The sequence below is a fragment of the Pseudophryne corroboree genome, chromosome 3, assembly GCF_028390025.1.
Source record: "Pseudophryne corroboree isolate aPseCor3 chromosome 3, aPseCor3.hap2, whole genome shotgun sequence".
Taxonomy (NCBI): Eukaryota; Metazoa; Chordata; class Amphibia; order Anura; family Myobatrachidae; genus Pseudophryne; species Pseudophryne corroboree.
Window position 1 is genome coordinate 491,745,944 of NC_086446.1, and position 21,315 is coordinate 491,767,258.

General features: G+C 44.7%; 1 long non-coding RNA gene across 2 annotated transcripts in view; it reads right to left on the minus strand.

Moving 5' to 3' along the window:
* Window positions 1–14,908: 14,908 nt before the first annotated feature.
* Window positions 14,909–21,315, minus strand: part of LOC135057936 (uncharacterized) — a 40,458-nt gene continuing 34,051 nt past the window's right edge. Inside the window, exon 4 of one of the 2 annotated variants that reach the window (XR_010244476.1) lies at window positions 14,909–15,808. This is a non-coding gene — a long non-coding RNA (uncharacterized LOC135057936). The remainder of the gene's footprint in view (window positions 15,809–21,315) is intronic. The other variant, XR_010244475.1, reaches the window with a different exon arrangement.

Consider the following 21,315-nt stretch of genomic DNA (forward strand, 5'->3'; position numbering starts at 1 on the left):
AGGTACAGCCGTGGCCTACCGTACTGCTGCTTAGTGCTTATATATATAATATACTGTATAACGGACCTGGTGGACACTGTCAGCAGACTGCTAAACTAGTATGAAGAAAGAAAAAAAAAACACCACAGGTATACAATGTAGATGGATGGATAGTATAGTATTACTTATACTTATGGACGACGAGTGCACTGACGACACAGAGGTAGGTACAGCCATGGCCTACCGTACTGCTGCTTAGTGCTTATATATATAATATACTGTATAACGGACCTGGTGGACACTGTCAGCAGACTGCTAAACTAGTATGAAGAAAGAAAAAAAAAACACCACAGGTATACAATGTAGATGGATGAATAGTATAGTATTACTTATACTTATGGACGACGAGTGCACTGACGACACAGAGGTAGGTACAGCCGTGGCCTACCGTACTGCTGCTTAGTGCTTATATATATAATATACTGTATAACGGACCTGGTGGACACTGTCAGCAGACTGCTAAACTAGTATGAAGAAAGAAAAAAAAAACACCACACGTATACAATGTAGATGGATGGATAGTATAGCATTACTTATACTTATGGACGACGAGTGCACTGACGACACAGAGGTAGGTACAGCCGTGGCCTACCGTACTGCTGCTTAGTGCTTATATATATATAATATACTGTATAACGGACCTGGTGGACACTGTCAGCAGACTGCTAAACTAGTATGAAGAAAGAAAAAAAAAAAAAACACCACAGGTATACAATGTAGATGGATGGATAGTATAGTATTACTTATACTTATGGACGACAAGTGCACTGACGACACAGAGGTAGGTACAGCCATGGCCTACCGTACTGCTGCTTAGTGCTTATATATATAATATACTGTATAACGGACCTGGTGGACACTGTCAGCAGACTGCTAAACTAGTATGAAGAAAGAAAAAAAAAAACACCACAGGTATACAATGTAGATGGATGGATAGTATAGTATTACTTATACTTATGGACGACGAGTGCACTGACGACACAGAGGTAGGTACAGCCGTGGCCTACCGTACTGCTGCTTAGTGCTTATATATATAATATACTGTATAACGGACCTGGTGGACACTGTCAGCAGACTGCTAAACTAGTATGAAGAAAGAAAAAAAAAACACCACAGGTATACAATGTAGATGGATGGATAGTATAGTATTACTTATACTAATGGACGACGAGTGCACTGACGACACAGAGGTAGGTACAGCCGTGGCCTACCGTACTGCTGCTTAGTGCTTATATATATAATATACTGTATAACGGACCTGGTGGACACTGTCAGCAGACTGCTAAACTAGTATGAAGAAAGAAAAAAAAAAAACACCACAGGTATACAATGTAGATGGATGGATAGTATAGTATTACTTATACTTATGGACGACGAGTGCACTGACGACACAGAGGTAGGTACAGCCGTGGCCTACCGTACTGCTGCTTAGTGCTTATATATATAATATACTGTATAACGGACCTGGTGGACACTGTCAGCAGACTGCTAAACTAGTATGAAGAAAGAAAAAAAAAACACCACAGGTATACAATGTAGATGGATGGATAGTATAGTATTACTTATACTTATGGACGACGTGTGCACTGACGACACAGAGGTAGGTACAGCTGTGGCCTACCGTACTGCTGCTTAGTGCTTATATATATAATATACTGTATAACGGACCTGGTGGACACTGTCAGCAGACTGCTAAACTAGTATGAAGAAAGAAAAAAAAACACCACAGGTATACAATGTAGATGGATGGATAGTATAGTATTACTTATACTTATGGACGACGAGTGCACTGACGACACAGAGGTAGGTACAGCCATGGCCTACCGTACTGCTGCTTAGTGCTTATATATATAATATACTGTATAACGGACCTGGTGGACACTGTCAGCAGACTGCTAAACTAGTGTGAAGAAAGAAAAAAAAAACACCACAGGTATACAATGTAGATGGATGGATAGTATAGTATTACTTATACTTATGGACGACGAGTGCACTGATGACACAGAGGTAGGTACAGCCATGGCCTACCGTACTGCTGCTTAGTGCTTATATATATAATATACTGTATAACGGACCTGGTGGACACTGTCAGCAGACTGCTAAACTAGTATGAAGAAAGAAAAAAAAAACACCACAGGTATACAATGTAGATGGATGGATAGTATAGTATTACTTATACTTATGGACGACGAGTGCACTGACGACACAGAGGTAGGTACAGCCGTGGCCTACCGTACTGCTGCTTAGTGCTTATATATATAATATACTGTATAACGGACCTGGTGGACACTGTCAGCAGACTGCTAAACTAGTATGAAGAAAGAAAAAAAAACACCACAGGTATACAATGTAGATGGATGAATAGTATAGTATTACTTTTACTTATGGACGACGAGTGCACTGACGACACAGAGGTAGGTACAGCCATGGCCTACCGTACTGCTGCTTAGTGCTTATATATATAATATACTGTATAACGGACCTGGTGGACACTGTCAGCAGACTGCTAAACTAGTATGAAGAAAGAAAAAAAAAAACAGCACAGGTATACAATGTAGATGGATGGATAGTATAGTATTACTTATACTTATGGACGACGAGTGCACTGACGACACAGAGGTAGGTACAGCCGTGGCCTACCGTACTGCTGCTTAGTGCTTATATATATAATATACTGTATAACGGACCTGGTGGACACTGTCAGCAGACTGCTAAACTAGTATGAAGAAAGAAAAAAAAAACACCACAGGTATACAATGTAGATGGATGGATAGTATAGTATTACTTATACTTATGGACGACGAGTGCACTGACGACACAGAGGTAGGTACAGCCATGGCCTACCGTACTGCTGCTTAGTGCTTATATATATAATATACTGTATAACGGACCTGGTGGACACTGTCAGCAGACTGCTAAACTAGTATGAAGAAAGAAAAAAAAAACACCACAGGTATACAATGTAGATGGATGAATAGTATAGTATTACTTATACTTATGGACGACGAGTGCACTGACGACACAGAGGTAGGTACAGCCGTGGCCTACCGTACTGCTGCTTAGTGCTTATATATATAATATACTGTATAACGGACCTGGTGCACACTGTTAGCAGACTGCTAAACTAGTATGAAGAAAGAAAAAAAAAACACCACAGGTATACAATGTAGATGGATGGATAGTATAGTATTACTTATACTTATGGACGACGAGTGCACTGACGACACAGAGGTAGGTACAGCCGTGGCCTACCGTACTGCTGCTTAGTGCTTATATATATAATATACTGTATAACGGACCTGGTGGACACTGTCAGCAGACTGCTAAACTAGTATGAAGAAAGAAAAAAAAAACACCACAGGTATACAATGTAGATGGATGGATAGTATAGTATTACTTATACTTATGGACGACGAGTGCACTGACGACACAGAGGTAGGTACAGCCGTGGCCTACCGTACTGCTGCTTAGTGCTTATATATAATATACTGTATAACGGACCTGGTGGACACTGTCAGCAGACTGCTAAACTAGTATGAAGAAAGAAAAAAAAAAACACCACAGGTATACAATGTAGATGGATGGATAGTATAGTATTACTTATACTTATGGACGACGAGTGCACTGACGACACAGAGGTAGGTACAGCTGTGGCCTACCGTACTGCTGCTTAGTGCTTATATATATAATATACTGTATAACGGACCTGGTGGACACTGTCAGCAGACTGCTAAACTAGTATGAAGAAAGAAAAAGAAAAACACCACAGGTATACAATGTAGATGGATGGATAGTATAGTATTACTTATACTTATGGACGACGAGTGCACTGACGACACAGAGGTAGGTACAGCCGTGGCCTACCGTACTGCTGCTTAGTGCTTATATATATAATATACTGTATAACGGACCTGGTGGACACTGTCAGCAGACTGCTAAACTAGTATGAAGAAAGAAAAAAAAACACCACAGGTATACAATGTAGATGGATGGATAGTATAGTATTACTTATACTTATGGACGACGAGTGCACTGACGACACAGAGGTAGGTACAGCCATGGCCTACCGTACTGCTGCTTAGTGCTTATATATATAATATACTGTATAACGGACCTGGTGGACACTGTCAGCAGACTACTAAACTAGTATGAAGAAAGAAAAAAAAAACACCACAGGTATACAATGTAGATGGATGGATAGTATAGTATTACTTATACTTATGGACGACGAGTGCACTGACGACACAGAGGTAGGTACAGCCGTGGCCTACCGTACTGCTGCTTAGTGCTTATATATATAATATACTGTATAACGGACCTGGTGGACACTGTCAGCAGACTGCTAAACTAGTATGAAGAAAGAAAACAAAAAAAACCACAGGTATACTGTACAATGTAGATGGATGGATAGTATAGTATTACTTATACTTATGGACGACGAGTGCACTGACGACACAGAGGTAGGTACAGCCGTGGCCTACCGTACTGCTGCTTAGTGCTTATATATATAATATACTGTATAACGGACCTGGTGGACACGGTCAGCAGACTGCTAAACAAACTAGCATGAAGAAAGAAAAAAAAAACACCACAGTGTTTTTCAGGCAGACAAACGTATACTGGACTGGTGGTCGCTGTCAGCAAAACTGTGCACTGTACTCCTGCTATAACTGCTCCCCAGTCCCCACAATTAGGCAGTGTGAGCAGAGCAGTGCACTCAGCACAGATATATCATGCAGCAGTGCAGCACACTGAGTGAGCACAGCCACAGATATGGTGGAGCGTTTTTTTTCAGGCAGAGAAACAAAGGATTAAAATCACTGGTGGTATAATAAAAACCCTGCACTGTACTCCCTAACAGCTGCTCCCCGTCCCCAATCCTCCCCACAATTATAACAATGTCACTCTTAGTCTTTTCTATTACGGAGAGGACGCCAGCCACGTCCTCTCCCTATCAATCTCAATGCACGTGTGAAAATGGCGGCGACACGCGGCTCCTTATATAGAATCCGAGTCTCGCGAGAATCCGACAGCGGGATGATGACGTTCAGGCGCGCTCGGGTTAACCGAGCAAGGCGGGAGGATCCGAGTCGCTCGGACCCGTGTAAAAAAAAGGTGAAGTTCGGGCGGGTCGGATTCCGAGGAACCGAACCCGCTCATCACTAATATATACACACACACATACAGCATCCCTAACACTAGCTATATGTCAACTGGAACAGCTCAAGCTAGCCATCACTCCAGTGGTTTAAGCCACACCACACTTATAACAACCTTCTGTTATTCAAATTCCTGTCTCAGATCTCCCTCACACATGTACTAAGATGTAAATAAATCTCCGTAACATTTTTAACTACAGTAACCTGTTGTGAAAATATATATTTAAGGATATGAATGGGCTTAGAGATAGCCATGTTGTTGACAAAGTACATAGCCTGTTTTGAAGTGCTGCCCTTTTTAAGAAATAATAACACAGTACAGTCCCACTAGTTGATAAGTCAGAATAATGATACCAACCCCAGCAGACAGTGGGCTTTGCAAGCCAATAATTTTTTATAAACAAACAGTCAGCTTCATTAAACAGGGCTCTAATTCTTTTATTCGTAGACTTTAAGTGCTGTATCTCGGACTTGAGACATGTTAAATAGAGGGATTTAAAGGCATGTTGATTATCTAAACAACATGCTTGCTGCTAAACTATAGTGTACAGTAGATCTTCAATTCATTAGTTTCCAGCTCCTCTTTAATAATGAAGCAATGTCAGGGCCGGACTGCCCATCTGCTACTTTTGGCATATACCAGAAGGACCTATGGTCTGGTGAGCTGGTCCAGTCACACAGAGAGCTGGGAAAGCCACGTGCTGCACAGCTTCCTTCTCTCTGTTTTCAACCTGCCTGAAGTGCTTGGTGTAAAGAAATATGGGGAGGTGCCATGAGTCCACGCTACCCTGACTGATGGCACGCCCCTGTGAACAGTGTCCATATGCCTCCTTGCACGCACAGTTCTCCCCCATGCGTGTGCAGTGCACACAAATGCCAGTGCCAAAAAGCGGTCCCAGGCCAAACCTGGGCAATGTTGTCATGTTCCTAGAGCCTATTTCTAAATGAGATTCTTGCCCAAATTCATAACTTGCCTACCTTTTATAAATCGAAATGGCTGGTGGCGTTGGACAGCCACATGCATTTGGTAGTGTTTATTAAAGAATTCTAACAGTTATGATGATGTGAAATGTTCAAATATGTTACTGTATGTGAAATTTGTTTTACTCTAAATTGGACATCTAAATTATGCAACTAGACCTTAGCTTTCACTACCCTAAACTCATCATACATCAGGAATAATTGACTGTTGTCCCAGCTCAGTGCATTCTGTGAAAAGGTAATTTACAAATACAGAGCTGAAAAGCAAAGCAAAAGTGGAATGTGAAAATTATTTTGCTGGAATTTCGCACCAAAATGGCCTGTTCACCCATTAAGCTTGGTTAGTCTAAAATGTCACAGCACTTTGCATATCTTATCCATAGTTATCCTTTTTTACAGTATGTAAATATTTGACTCAAATGTTTTTGAGTACAAGAATGTGACTGATAACCTGTCTCAGTAAACTATTTTGTGTTGCTGCAGTTTCTGGAACCTTGAACGAGTTACTGTACATAGGAGGAGGTTATTTTGTTCTGTTTTCTTTTAAAGGCTGGTTAAACACAAGAGTCTTAAATAGCTGTTACCTGGTTATTTGCTTCATTTAGAACATGTTTCTCTTAAAATACTCTACATAAAACTAAGCTGATAAAGGAGAAAGGAACATTTTAAAGGGTGTCTGAGTATGATACAACAATTTCCCCAACAAAATGTGTATCTGGTGTATAAATTAGCTTCACTATCATTAGTGGCCATCTTAGCAAAGGGGTGCAGTTGGGCCATTCAATGGTAACTCACATTACAAACTGACATACAGTGCATCCGGATAGTGTTCAAAGTGCTTCACTTTTTCTACATTTTGTTATGTTACAGCCTTATTCCAAAATAGAATAAATTCATTTTTTCCCTCAAAATTCTACACATATACCCTATGAGAACATGAAAAAAGTTTTTTTTTTAGATTTTTGCACATTTCTTAAAAATAAAAAACTAAGAAATCACATGTATATAAGTATTCACGACCTTTGCTCAATACTTTGTTGATGCACCTTTGGCAGCAATTACAGCCTCAAGTCTTTTTGAATATGATGCCACAAGCTTGGCACACCTATCTTTGGGCAGTTTCACCCATTCCTCTTTGCAGCACCTCTCAAGCTCCATCAGGTTGGATGGGAAGCGACGGTGCACAGCCATTTTCAGATCTCTCCAAATATGTTCAATCGGATTTAAGTCTGGGCTCTGATTGGGCCACTCAATGACATTCACAGAGTTGTCCTGAAGCCACTCCTTTGATATCTTGGCTGTGTGCTTAGGGTCGTTGTCCTGCTGAAAGATGAACCGTCACCCCAGTCTGAGGTCAAGAGCACTCTGGAGCAGGTTTTCATCCAGGATGTCTCTATACATTACTGCATTAATCTTTCCCTCTATCCTGACTAGTCTCCCAGTTCCTGCCACTGAAAAACATTCACACAGCATGATGCTGCCACTACCATGCTTCACTATAGGGATGGTATTGGCCTGGTGATGAGCAGTGCCTGGTTTCCTCCAAAGACGCCTGGCATTTATGCCAAAGAGTTCAATCTTTGTCTCATCCGACCAGTGAATTTTGTTTCTCATGGTCTGAATGTCCTTCAGGTGCATTTCGGTAAACTCCATACGGGCTGCCATGTGCTTTTTTACTAAGGAATGGCTTCCGTCTGGCCACTCTACCATACAGGCCTGATTGGTGGATTGCTGCAGAGATGGTAGTCCTTCTGGAAGGTTATCCTCTCTCTACAGAGGAATGCTGTAGCTCTGACAGAGTGACCATCGGGTTCTTGGTCACCTCCCTGACTAGGGCCCTTCTCCCCCGATCGCTCAGATTAGACGGACGGCCAGCTCTAGGAAGAATCCTGGTGGTTCCTAACTTCTTCCATTTATGGATGATGGAGGCCACTGTGCTCATTGGGAACTTCAAAACAGCAGATTTTTCTGTACCCTTCCCCAGATGTGTGCCTCAAGACAATCCTGTCTCGGAGGTCTACAGACAATTCCATTGACTTCATGCTTGGTTTGTGCTCAGACATACACTGTCAAGTGTGGGACCTCATATAGACAGGTGTGTGCCTTTCAAAATCATGTTTAATCAACTCAATTTACCAAAGGTGGACTCCAATTAAGCTGTAGGAACATCTCAAGGATGACCAGTGGAAACAGAATGCACCTGAGCTCAATTTTGAGCTTCATGGCAAAGGTTGTGAATACTTATGTACATGTGATTTCTTAGTTTTTTATTTTTAATAAATTTGCAAAAATCTAAAAAAAACTTTTTTCACATAGTCATTATGGGGTATTGTGTGTAGAATTTTGAGGACAAAAACCAGGATTTTGGTACTTACCGATAAATCCCTTTCTCCGATTCCACAGGGGCCACTGGAGTGTAGTTACAATGGGGAAATAGTAGGCAGTAACTGGGAGCTGGCACTTTAAAAATTCTCACACTGTGGCTAGCTCCTCCCCTACTATCTCCCCTCCAAGCCAGTCTACGTAAAACTGTGCCCGAGGAGAGCTGGAATAAACAAACCGTAAGGTAGAGGAGGTTAATGACGCCCTGTAAACCAGGATAACCGAAACCAAACCTGGAACCGAACCTGACAAAAAACCAGGCTAGCCTGAACTCAACAAGCAGTCATATGGTGATCTGCAAACCGTTAAGCAAAAAACAAGGAGGAACAGCGCTGGGCGGGCGTCCAGTGGCCCCTGTGGAATCGGAGAAAGGGATTTATCGGTAAGTACCAAAATCCTGATTTCTCCTTCATCCACTAGGGGCCACTGGAGTGTAGTTACAATGGGGACGTCCCAGAGCTCCCAAAAACGGGTGGGAGAGCGCTGAGAGTCCTGTAAAAACTGCTCGGCCAAACTGTGATGCAGAGGCCGCAAAAGTGTCAAACTTGTAGAATTTGACAAAACGAATGTCGGTTCGACCAAGTAGCCGCCCGACAAAGTATTCATGGATACCCCACGGGCAGCCGCCCATGAAGGTCTTACAACGCGCGTAAAGTGCGCTGAAATGGAAAATGGAGGCTCCCTAGCAACCGCCAAGAAGACTGTCTGATGGTCAGATGTATCCAACGGCCCAGCGTATGCTGGGACCCCGGCTATTTAGCACGGGAGCATCGTACAGAACAAAGAAAAAAAACACTTCATCGAATAGCCTAAGACCTCTGTAGAGAGAGTCGGCGAGCCCTGACAACATTCAAAGAGGACCGAAAAACACTAGTGTCAGATTTATATGAAAAATGGACATCCCCTCTGGAAGAAACGACCGCTGAGGCCGAAGCTCAGCCAGGGGAGTTGCCAATAGAGTACTCCCTGAAAAAGAGGCCGAACTTACGGCCGCTAGGCTAATCTCTTTTGGAAGAAAACCGAAAAAGGCAGAGACCTAAAATTCCGGTCAGTGTGGTTTGAAGCGCAGCGGAGCAAAACCTCCCAGAGAAACCAAAGATGACGGCTGAATGGTAACTGAAAGAAGGGGAAAACCCCTTTTATCCTTATGTCCCATAAAGTTTTCCAAAAGTGGCAAAAGCGAGAAGAGGTAACAGACTTCTGAAATTGGGGCCCAGTAGGCCTAACCGAACTAGGGAACTCCTCCCTTCTGAGGTCTCATGAACAGTCACATGGTTAAACGAAACCAGTGTAAGATGAACAAAGAAAAGGACCCTTTTGAAGTAGACAGTCCAGTCGAGGTAGGAGCCAAGGCTCCTCTACTGACAACAGGTGTAGCTGTATCTTCAAGTCATGCGAGGCCCAACCAGAGCCACGGAGAGGACTAGCACGCATATTCCCCTCCTGTGTTATCGACCGTGAGGTAGAAATAGAAAAGGAGGCAGGATAGAATAACCCGAAACTCCCAGGAACCCTGAGGGCATCCTCGGCTATTGCCGCCAGAGCTCACGTCCGAGAGTAGGAAAGGGTTAAAGAGTCAGTCAGAACGCCCTGAGGTCGATCCGAAATCTCCGCCCACAGCGGACCAGCTGACCAAACTCCGGGGAATGTTCCCTCACCCGGGAGTCTGACCTGGTGGCTTGACCTGGAAAGAAGATTGTTGTCCCCCGCTCAGAAGGGAATGTAGGCGACCACTCATTAGGTCGCAGCTTGACTGAAGAAATAGAGTACCTGGTACCGAGGAAGTAAAAATCCTCCAACGGACCCTGTTGAGAAAACGTTTATGAGGAGCATAAATTGGATCTGTGTCGAACCAGAAGCTCCTGGATCCTCCGGATATTCAGAAGCCCCTAATGTACAGAGTGGGATAGTAGCAGTAGATTGTCCCATTAGGGAACCAACGTCACCTCCTGCCCTTGAAAAAGAGTTATTCTGTGATCTTCCTGAACCCTGTGGGAGCGGAAGAGAGACCAAAAGGAAAAGACTGACAGTGAAAATAAGAATCCTATAATGCGAATCTGAGAAAAGCCCGATAAGGAAACCCAGCGGAAATCAGTAAACAGGCATCTCTGAAGACAAGGGACACGTAAAACTCCCTTTTTTGTTCAAACTAGCGATCACAGACTGAAAGGATTCTAAGGCCAGAATAGGCCTGGCCGAGCCACCTGGCTTCGGAACGTGAAAAGAAAACAAAGGCCTGAGAACTGTCCCGATTCAAATGATATGTGAAAAACAGGGAACAACACCCTTTGCGATTAGAAGCATATGGAGCGCCGCCTGCATTATGACTCTTGTCATTGTGAATCGGCCGATCCATGCCGAGGGACTCCTGAGACGGTTGTACCCCAAAATCTAGTCTGTAACCGCCCAAGCATTGTCCCACCGACCTGCGCCTACCCTGGAACCCTCCAGGTGGTAGGAAAGTCTGACCTGTAGTGGGTGTATAGGATGACCGAAAATTAGACTGGACCGAGGATGTTGAACCTCTGCTTCAGCCTTTTTACCCTGAGACCCCCTGGGTACGGAGATATCGCCCGTGTGGAGTCGAAAGCTTGAATGGGCACGGAAAAATCTAAAGGAAAGACCGATAAAGGTCTGTCTTGGAGCTGGGGCAGTAGTAGGAGAAATCAAAGTGGACTTACCTCCAATGGTTCAAGAAATCCTGCAGAAAGTTCCTTCCCCTGAACCATCTGCCCCGTAGGATTTCATGTTCACCTGTCACTGTCGCAGCCCCAGAGGTCGTCGGGTTAAGACAGCCCAAGCGAAAATGCAGGTTCCGAGTCTACAGACGTGGAGACCTCCAAAGAACATAAAGCAGAATCGTGATTCTGACCTGTACCCAAGTATCAATTGATCCTGATGCAAAACATCCTGTAACCTAGAGGACAATTGTTCCACAACCTACCTGCTCCGGACAAGGTAGAACCCCGCTGCCGTATATGTGTCTTCGATGGATCCCTGAGCCAGGTTGCCTCAGGAAAACGGCAGCTTGTTGGACCGGCGATACATCGAGGGGTATACCCTGGAGAGGTTCTGATACCCTTTTGTGCCGTCTGCGGGGAAAGGATAGGAAAACACACATTGTTTGATACCTGAAATTGTGTATTCGGGTGTCTGCCGGCCGCCTACCGGAGCATGTCCAGCTACTCCGAAACTGGACCAGTCGCTGCCATTTCGTCATCGGCGTCGAACCCTGATGGACTTGACGTGTCCGTCTTATTTACCTGCAGTATCAGCCGAACTGCTGTATAATGCACCTGGATATTCTGAGACACTGGTTCAGACTCCACAGAAAATAGACATCATTAGTATTGTAACATGGAAGGTTAACAAGGTTCCTTTAGAAACCTGGAGAGGTGAAATGACGTACCAGGTCTCTGGTCAACAGCGACATTACCTGTATAATCTGAGCTGTTCAAACAGGAGTGTCCTGCAGGTGCGTGGAGGGCTAAGCAGATGGCTCCACCGCATACTTCACACCTAAGAGGGAATTCTTTGACTATCCCAGGTGAGACAAACGAAAGGAGAAAAGGTGGGTTAAATAAACACAGCCCTATGTAAGGTCTGCACTATAATGTATAGTGACCGACACGATTCAAATAAACTTTTCTGGAGCAGCGGAGACCTGAACCAGTAATGCTGCGCTGTGGGACAGGAGTCTTAGCCCTAGGCTATAGGAGCTCCCCTTAAAGTTTTTTTTTTTTGGATGTTCAGATACCCGCTACTAGCGTACTGAGCCACAGCGCTTCTGATGCCTTAAATACATTCCCCAAATTACTAATAGCATTAGTAACTAGTGACACCAAGGAATAATAAAGGGAAGGCAACACCCCGCCCTGTATGTAGTGTACTGCTAATTTAGGTGCACCAGAAGTTTCTCGGAGGTTGCGCTGGCTTTCCAAAATGGTGACCAGCCTTCGAGAAAAGATGGGGGAAAATGTTATGTGGCAAGGTGGGGTATTTTGTTATTAGAAAACATTGCGGAAGTGTTTGTTTTATCCCCTATATATGGTATTGTATGCATATATCTATATACATACCCACACACACTTAAATATATATATAAACATATCTATATATCTATCTATATACATATATATATATATATATATATACATACCTATATATATATACATACATACATACACACACACACACACACCACAGTGAACCCAACCGGGTAGAGAAATACTGTGTATGTGAACCTAATAGGGTAGATAAATACTGTCTATGTGTAATAGAGCAGGTTCCCTGATCTACATGTATAAAATGCCGGGCAGAGGACTCCCCTGCAGGGAGGAATGTAGCTATATTTCAGCAACAACAATGCCTAGAAAAACTAAAAACCCCAGAGACAGGTGTGTTGCCTAGAGACAGTAACCGAGCTGGGAGCCGCCGCCGGGGAGCCCGCTGTTATAAGCCATCACCCCCCCTCATACCTTGTACTATGCACAGAATCCTCCCTGCACAGCCAGGAGAGGAAATGAGCTTTGAGCGGCCCGGGGAGCGGGGGACTGTGGAGCGGCGTGTCATGCTGCAGCGGCCGGGGAGCGGAGAGAGCCCGCCGTACAGAGCGGGAGTTAGCTCCGCCCCCTTGCTTCGGTGCCAAATTTGAATCCGCTGCATAGTCAGCGGAAAAGCGTCCCTGTATCCCCCGGCCGCCTCACTTAGTAAATGCATCTCCCCGGCCGCCTGTATGCTGCGGCCGGGGAACGGTCTTAAGTGGAGAGTGTAAATGTATCTCCCCAGCCGCCTGGAGAGATGTATCTCCCCGGGCGCCTGTATGCTGCGGCCGGGGAGCGGGGAGTGCTGCGGTCGGGGAGAGGAGAGCCTGAGCCCGCCGAACGGAGCGGGAGTTAGCTCCGCCCTTGTATTACCCGCAGGGAGAATGTATTACCCGCGGGATGTAAATATATATATCACCTGGCTGCCTGCATGCTGCAGCCGTGTAGTGAAGAGCGCTGAGCCCGCTTACAGAGCGGGCTGAAGCTCCGCCCCCCACATAATGGCGCCAAGTCAAATCAGTAAGTGCGCCTACACATTAAATCAAGTAAAAACATACATCAGTCTGGAGGGGGGGAGATTGTACTCACCGCTGTCCTGATGTAGTGTCGTCAGGAGCCGCACTCAGCTGAGTTTTGCTCGACCGATCGGCCCCGACACGCGCCGCAAGCAGCGGTGTCCGGCCATTTTTGATACTCACCGCTGCCTTGCTGCCGGAATCTTCTGCTGGTTGAGCGGCCCCGACACGCGCCGCACGCAGCGGTGTCCGCCAACTCAGGAGAGCTCAGTGTCTCCCTCAGCCGAGGCCCATCCCGAGCCGCACGCAGCTGCGATGGGACCCCGCCGGCTGCTCCCGCGGTGCAGACTGGCACTGGCAGAGCTGCCAGTCTGTGCGTGTGTGAAAGAAAAATAAAATAATAAAGAAAAAAGAAAAAATTCTTTAGCTAAACCCAAGTGAACCAGCTACCTTGGGCACTAAACTAAGACTGGCTTGGAGGGGAGATAGTAGGGGAGGAGCTAGCCACAGTGTGAGAATTTTTAAAGTGCCAGCTCCCAATTACTGCCTACTATTTCCCCATTGTAACTACGCTCCAGTGGCCCCTAGTGGATGAAGGAGAAATTAATTAATTCAATTTTGGAATAATGCTGTAGCACAGGGGTGGCCAACTTGTCAGAGACAAAGAGCCAAGAAATCTTGTTAGGTACATCAAAGAGCCGACTTCGGGCCGAAGGCGCACTTGCAAAAATGGGGTGTGACCTTGTGCCTGCTAGGCCACGCCCGTGGTATAAAATACATTGAAAAAGCCAGATCCAACATAAAATACAATGAAAAAGCCACTTCTACATCAAATAATTGAAAAAGCCAGATCTGCATAAAATATATTGAAAAGCCAGTATCACATAATACACTTCAGTTCCCTCATTTGTCACTCCAGCCACCACCCGCCTGTGTCATTCCAGCCAGCTTCCCCATGTGTATTTGGCTCCCTCAGTTCTCAGTCTACGTAGTGCTGCTGCATGTCTGGCTGGAGTGCAGCGGTCTACAGATCTCTTGTGGTCACGTGACTCTGAGTGTTGGGAGCCACAGTTGAATAAAGAAAGAGCCACATGCGGCTCAAGAGCCACGCGTTGGCCACCACTGCTGTAGCATAACAAAATGTGGAAAAAGTGAAGCACTGCGAATACTTTCCTGTATCAAGTACATGCATGGCTATCAACAGCAAAAAGGAACTTATGTGAAATTAATTGTATTTACTGAGAAAATAATAAGACAGGTCATGCTTTAAAAAAACTGTTTACATGAATTGCTATTTTTTTTATTACCTAATCAAAAAAATCTGAATTTTATTCCTGGTAACTCACATTACATTTTAAAGAAACGAGTTTCGTATGACATTTAACAAACATGAAATTCTGCTCTGTCTTAAGTCCAGGTACTCCTGAATTTTACTCATAACTTCTAGGAGTCTAAAAAGCATTTTAATGTGTAAGTTTTGGGGAAATCTAAAACAACTTTTAAAAAAGAAACACTTGATAGCTCACATTACAGCATGTGGTAACTTACATTACATAATCACATTTCACTATCAAAATTAAGTAACATCGGGAGGAGGGTTAATTTGGAGGATTTATTTATCTGATTATCTTGTCTTTGCTATATATTTCATCTTTATTTGTACGCTACTTCAATAACTTTCCATCTTTCTCAATAACCTTAACCTTATATTCACCATTTTTAGTACTGGTTACAATTCCTGGTTAAAGCTCACTGTCGTATTTTACCACCAACCAATCATCCAACTCAAGCTCATTTCCCTGTTTTTCTACTCCAGCCTTTGCTTTTTTTGCTTCTGATGTTGTCATATGCCCAGTTACTTCACCATTAAGGAGTTCCAAGTGATGAACTTTGTTGATTGTGTGAAAAGCTATGCAATTTCTAAGCAATGAAGAAAGTTTCAATGTCTTGCTTCTTTGAAGAATGTCTTCTTCATCCATGAGAATAGCGGTCATCTTGGAAGTTGGATGTACTGCAATAGCAAAGTCCATTGCATTGTTTACAGTACATAGTCTACTTTTAACACATGGCATTTGATGACACCACCAACTCCATCAACAGGCCCTTTGACATGTGATGTTGCAAAGTACTTCCATGTTATTCTTCTGTTGTGTTTTGTGGTTAGAATTTTCAAGCCTCTGCAACATACCTGTTTTTGAATTGAGAAGCAGGATCATCAGACCAAATTATAACTTCTATAATATCTGTTGGCAGTTTTTCAAGAAGTCTGTCTATATTAGTGCACCGGAAATTTTTCGGGTTTTGTGTTTTGGTTTTGGATTCGGTTCCGCGGCTGTATTTTGGATTCGGACGCATTTTGGCAAAACCTTCCTGAAACTTTTTTGTCGGATTCGGGTGTTTTTTTTCAAAAAAAACCCTCAATAACAGCTTAAATCATAGAATTTTGGGGTCATTTTGATCCCATAGTATTACTAACCTCAATAACCATAATTTCCACTCATTTCCAGTCTAATCTGAACACCTCACACCTCACAATATTATTTAAGTCCTGAAATTTGCACCGAGGTCGCTGGATGACTAAGCTAAGCGACCCAAGTGGGCTGCACAAAAACCTGGCCCATCTAGGAGTGGCACTGCAGTGTCAGACAGGATGGCACTTAAAAAATGGCCCCAAACATCACATGATGCAAAGATAAATTAAAGAAAAAAGAGGTGCAAGATGGAAATGTCCTTGGGCCCTCCCACCTACCCTTATGTTGTATAAACAGGACATGCACACTTTAACAAACCCATCATTTCAGCGACAGGGTCTGCCACACGACTGTGGCTGAAATGACTGGTTGGTGTGGGCCCCCACCAAAAAAGAAGCAATCAATCTCTCCTTGCACAAACTGGCTCTACAGAGGCAAGATGTCCATCTCCTCCTCATCGTCCGATTCCTCACCCCTTTCACTGTGTACATCCCCCTCCTCACAGATTATTAATTCGTCCCCACTGGAATCCACCATCTCAGGTCCCTGTGTACTTTCTGGAGGCAATTGCTGGTGAATGTCTCCACGGAGGAATTGATTATAATTCATTTTGATGAACATCATCTTCTCCACATTTTCTGGAAGTAACCTAGTACGCCGATTGCTGACAAGGTGAGCGGCTGCACTAAACACTCTTTCGGAGTACACACTGGAGAGGGGGCAACTTAGGTAAAATAAAGCCAGTTTGTGCAAGGGCCTCCAAATTGCCTCTTTTTCCTGCCAGTATACGTACGGACTGTGTGACGTGCCTACTTGGATGCGGTCACTCATATAATCCTCCACCATTCTTTCAATGGTGAGAGAATCATATGCAGTGACAGTAGACGACATGTCAGTAATCGTTGGCAGGTCCTTCAGTCCGGACCAGATGTCATCGCTCACTCCAGACTGCCCTGCATCCCCGCCAGCGGGTGGGCTCGGAATTCTTAGCCTTTTCCTCGCAGCCCCAGTTGCGGGAGAATGTGACGGAGGAGCTGTTGACGGGACACGTTCCGCTTGACTTGACAAGTGTCTCACCAGCAGGTCTTTGCACCTCTGCAGACTTGTGTCTGCCGGAAAGAGAGATACAACGTAGGCTTTAAACCTAGGATTGAGCATGGTGGCCAAAATGCAGTGCTCTGATTTCAACAGATTGACCACCCGTGAATCCTGGTTAAGCGAATTAAGGGCTCCATCCACAAGTCCCACATGCCATGCGGAATCGCTCCATTTTAGCTCCTCCTTCAATCTTCTGCAAAAGCCTGATGAGGGGAATGACCTGACTCAGGCTGGCAGTGTCTGAACTGACTTCACGCGTGGCAAGTTCAAAGGGTTGCAGAACCTTGCACAACGTTGAAATCATTCTCCACTGCGCTTGAGTCAGGTGCATTCCCCCTCCTTTGCCTATATCGTAGGTAGCTGTATAGGCTTGAATGGCCTTTTGCTGCTCCTCCATCCTCTGAAGCATATAGAGGGTTGAATTCCACCTCGTTACCACCTCTTGCTTCAGATGATGGCGGGGCAGGTTCAGGAGTGTTTGCTGGTGCTCCAGTCTTCGGCAGGCGGTGGCTGAATGCCGAAAGTGGCCCGCAATTCTTCGGGCTACCGACAGCATCTCTTGCACGCCCCTGTCATTTTTTTTAAAATTCTGCACCAATAAATTCAATGTATGTGCAAAACATGGGATGTGCTGGAATTTGCCCACATGTAATGCACGCACAGCGAAATGGAGAATGCGCATCAATACAGACAAGTGTAAGGTAATGCACTATGGTAACAAGAACAAAAATAACACCTACCTACTAAATGGGGTAAAATTAGGGGATTCTGTACTGGAAAAGGACTTAGGTGTCCTCATAGATAGCAAACTAAGCAGTAGTTCCCAAAGTAGGACTGCAGCAAAGAAGGCTAATAAGATATTAGCATGCATAAAATGGGGAATTGATGCTAGGGACGGGAGTATTATACTCCCATTATATAAATCACTTGTGAGGCCACACCTTGAATACTGTGTACAATTCTGGGCACCTTACTACAAAAAGGATTTCCTGAAGCTAGATAAGGTTCAAAGGCGGGTGACCAAACTAATTAAGGGTATGGAGATGCTGGAATACGAGGAAAGGCTTGCAAGACTAGGCATGTTTACACTGGAAAAGAGGAGATTAAGAGGGGACATGATCAACATTTACAAATATATAAGGGACAATATACAGATTTTGTGCAGGACCTGTTTTTGGTTAGATCAACACAGAGAACTCGTGGACACTCGCTCAGGTTAGAGGAGAGGAGATTCCGCACAATACGGCGTAAAGGCTTTTTTACGGTAAGGACGATACATGTTTGGAATTCCCTGCCTGAGGGAGTTGTAATGGCCGACTCAGTCAACACCTTTAAGAATGGGTTAGATAAATTCCTAATGGATAAATATATCCAGGGTTACGGGGCATAGTCACGCACTATGGTTATTATAAAAAAGAGGGGTAAAACGTAACGGTAGTCATCAACTTTAGTCAAAATTTTATACAAAATAATCGTGCATAGGAGACCACAAATAGGTTGAACTCGATGGACAATTGTCTTTTTTCAACCTTAGATACTATGTTACTATGTAATATTGGTGGCGTTGTCCGATGTCACAAATCCCCAGGAGAGTCCAATTGGGGTAAGCCATTCTGGGATGATGTTCCTCAGTTTCCGTAAGAGGTTGTCAGCTGTGTGCCTCTTATGGAAAGCGGTGATACAAAGCGTAGCCTGCCAAGGAACGAGTTGGCATTTGCGAGATGCTGCTACTGGTGCTGCCGCTGCTGTTCTTGCTGCGGGAGGCAATACATCTAACCAGTGGGCTGTCACAGTCATATAGTCCTGAGTCTGCCCTGCTCCACTTGTCCACATGTCCGTGGTTAAGTGGACATTGGGTACAACTGCATACTTTAGGACACTGGTGACTCTTTTTCTGACGTCTGTGTACATTCTCGGTATTGCCTGCCTAGAGAAATGGAACCTAGATGGTATTTGGAACCGGGGACATAGTACCTCAAGCAATGCTCTAGTTCCCTGTGAATTAACGGTGGATACCGGACACACGTTTAACACCACCGAAGCTGCCAAGACCTGAGTTATCCGCTTTGCAGCAGGATGACTGCTGTGATATTTCATCTTCCTTGCAAAGGACTGTTGGACAGTCAATTGCTTACTGGAAGTAGTACCAGTGGTCTTCCGACTTCCCCTCTGGGATGACGATCGACTCCCAGCAGCAACAACAGCAGCGCCAGCAGCAGTAGGCGTTACACTCAAGGATGCATCAGAGGAATCCCAGGCAGGAGAGGACTCGTCAGACTTGCCAGTGACATGGCCTGCAGGACTATTGGCTTTCCTGTCTAAGGAGGCAATTGACACTGAGGGAGTTGGTGGTGTGGTTTGCAGGAGCTTGGTTACAAGAGGAAGGGATTTAGTTGTCAGTGGACTGCTTCCGCTGTCACCCAAAGTTTTTGAACTTGTCAATGACTTCTAATGAATGCGCTCCAGGTGACGTATAAGGGAGGATGTTCCTAGGTGGTTAACGTCCTTACCCCTACTTATTACAGCTTGACAAAGGCAACACACGGTTTGACACCTGTTGTCTGCATTTCTGTTAAAATAATTCCACACCGAAGAGGTGATTTTTTTTGTAATTTGACCAGGCATGTCAATGGCCATATTCGTCCCACGGACAACAGGTGTCTCCACAGGTGCCTGACTTAAACAAACCCCCTCACCATCAGAATCCTCCTTGTCAATTTCCTCCTCAGCGCCAGCAACACCCATATCCTCATCCTGGTGTACTTCAACAGTGACATCTTCAATTTGACTATCAGGAACTGGACTGCGGGTGCTCCTTCCAGCACTTGCATGGGGCGTTGTAATGGCCGACTCAGTCAACACCTTTAAGAATGGGTTAGATAAATTCCTAATGGATAAATATATCCAGGGTTACGGGGCATAGTCACGCACTATGTTTATTATAAAAAAGAGGGGTAAAACATAACGGTAGTCATCAACTTTAGTCAAAATTTTATACAAAATAATCGTGCATAGGAGACCACAAATGGACAATTGTCTTTTTTTAACCTTAGATACTATGTTACTATGTAATATTGGTGGCGTTGTCCGATGTCACAAATCCCCAGGAGAGTCCAATTGGGGTAAGCCATTCTGGGATGATGTTCCTCAGTTTCCGTAAGAGGTTGTCAGCTGTGTGCCTCTTATGGAAAGCGGTGATACAAAGCGTAGCCTGCCTAGGAACGAGTTGGTATTTGCGAGATGCTGCTACTGGTGCTGCCGCTGCTGTTCTTGCTGCGGGAGGCAATACATCTAACCAGTGGGCTGTCACAGTCATATAGTCCTGAGTCTGCCCTGCTCCACTTGTCCACATGTCCGTGGTTAAGTGGACATTGGGTACAACTGCATACTTTAGGACACGGGTGACTCTTTTTCTGACATCTGTGTACATTCTCGGTATTGCCTGCCTAGAGAAATGGAACCTAGATGGTATTTGGAACCGGGGACATAGTACCTCAAGCAATGCTCTAGTTCCCTGTGAATTAACGGTGGATACCGGACACACGTTTAACACCACCGAAGCTGCCAAGACCTGAGTTATCCGCTTTGCAGCAGGATGACTGCTGTGATATTTCATCTTCCTTGCAAAGGACTGTTGGACAGTCAATTGCTTACTGGAAGTAGTACAAGTGGTCTTCCAACTTCCCCTCTGGGATGACGATCGACTCCCAGCAGCAACAACAGCAGTGCCAGCAGCAGTAGGCGTTACACTCAGGGATGCATCGGAGGAATCCCAGGCAGGAGAGGACTCGTCAGACTTGCCAGTGACATGGCCTGCAAGACTATTGGCTTTCCTGTCTAAGGAGGCAATTGACACTGAGGGAGTTGGTGGTGTGGTTTGCAGGAGCTTGGTTACAAGAGGAAGGGATTTAGTTGTCAGTGGACTGCTTCTGCCGTCACCCAAAGTTTTTGAACTTGTCAATGACTTCTAATGAATGCGCTCCAGGTGACGTATAAGGGAGGATGTTCCTAGGTGGTTAACGTCCTTACCCCTACTTATTACAGCTTGACAAAGGCAACACACGGCTTGACACCTGTTGTCCGCATTTCTGTTAAAATAATTCCACACCGAAGAGGTGATTTTTTT